This window comes from Antedon mediterranea, chromosome 9 (genome assembly GCF_964355755.1).
Source record: "Antedon mediterranea chromosome 9, ecAntMedi1.1, whole genome shotgun sequence".
In the NCBI taxonomy this organism is placed as follows: Eukaryota; Metazoa; Echinodermata; class Crinoidea; order Comatulida; family Antedonidae; genus Antedon; species Antedon mediterranea.
In genome coordinates, this window is record NC_092678.1 from 14,098,087 (window position 1) to 14,100,170 (window position 2,084).

A 2,084-nucleotide genomic window follows, 5' to 3' on the forward strand; every position below is an offset into this window, starting at 1 on the left:
AAAAATTTTTGTTGGAATTAGTCAAAGGGACAATACATCTTTAACAATATACAACAAAAAACGTACATTAATGTACGATCCAGTTTAACACTGTTCTCGACTATAGTCATTTTGGTATACTTGAGCACAGTGATAAAGAATAGGATAAACTTAACAATATTCAACAAAAAACATTAGGCCTAATGTACGATCCTGTTTACAACTGTTCTCAACTATAGTCATTTTGGTATACTTGAGAACAGTGATAAAAAATAGGATAAACTTAACAATATACAACAAAAAACATTAATGTACGATCCAGTTAAACACTGTTCTCAACTATAGTCATTTTGGTATACTTGAGAACAGTGATAAAGAATAGGATAAACTTAACAATATACAACAAAAAACGTACATTAATGTACGATCCAGTTTAACACTGTTCTCGACTATAGTCATTTTGGTATACTTGAGCACAGTGATAAAGAATAGGATAAACTTAACAATATACAACAAAAAACATTAATGTACGATCCCGTTTAACATGCACTGTTCTCAACTATAGTCATTTTGGTATACTTAAGCACAGTGATAAAGAATAGGATAAACTTAATAATATACAACAAATAGCATTAATGTACGATCCAGTTTAACACTGTTCTCAACTATAGTCATTTTGGTATATTTGAGCACAGTGATAAAGAATAGGATAAACTTCGAATAAACAGCAAATAACATTAATGTAAGATGCCGTTTAATACTGTTTTAAACTATAGTCATTTGAGTATAATTAATCACAGATAAAGAATAAGATCAACTTTAATACTATTTATTAAATAAAAAAAACTAATTCTATATTAACACATATTATTTACATATACTTTCACTGCTGATTTCTAGTATAAACAGGCCATAGGCCTATACATGGCTGCAGTCGCGTGCTCAAATTTGAGTTGGTGTTTACCGACCGACCGATCGACATAGTGAGCTGTAGAGTCGCGTTTGCACGCTACTAAAAAGTTCACAAAAACCGTAGGATGGGCACAGGGAAGTTTGTTCGAAACTCCAACCCCTCCCCTGGCTATGCGTTTAGATTTTTCATGCCTCCTTTACAAACCAAGATTATTAGAATACTATTAGGAGGATCAAACACAATTCTTGTTGCCAGATTTCATTGACATTACAGGTATGAAGTCTATCAATATACAGTACCGCTTAATACAATACTTGTTGAGGCCATATCCATCTATACATTTTAGTGTTATTCCACTTTAAAAAAGTCGATTTATATCAATACTTATCAACATACGATATAACGATAGAATTTATTGCAACTTGTCCATGTCGTATTCATCTACAAATAAAGTGTCTATTACCGTACTTTTAAAAATCTATTTATATCAATACCTATCAACGTATGTACGTGTGCATATTATATATACAAAACTATATACATCAACATAAATGTCATATCATCTACAGTCATTAGTGTTATTTCACTTTTAATATTAGTAAATCCAAAGGCAAAATACTGAAATAATAACAATGCTGTGGTCTCAATGGAAATACAAAAAAAGAAGCGAAAAGCTAAATCAAAACGATAAAGTAAGACAGCCAGAAAAGTTAGCAGAGTTTTCGGGCAACACTAGCCCTTCATCAGTGCAAGTGAGGGTACTTGTACAAGATAGTGTTATTTAACGTTTAGTCGATTTATATCAATACACTCATCAACATATGTACGTGCAATTCACGTCTACAATCAATAGTGTTAATTCCTCTTTTAAAAGTCGATTTATATCAATATACTCATCAACATATGTACGTGTCCACGTCATATTCATCTATAAATATTAGTGTTATTTCACTTTTAAAAGTCGATTTATATCAATATACTCATCAACATATGTACGTGTCCACGTCATATTCATCTACAAATATTAGTGTTATTTCACTTTTCAAAGTCGATTTATATAAATATACTACTCATCAACATTATGTACGTGCAATTCACGTCATATTTATCTACAATCATTTGTGTTAATTCCACTTTTAAATGTCAATTTATATCAATTACTTATGAACATATGTACGTGTCCGCGTCATTC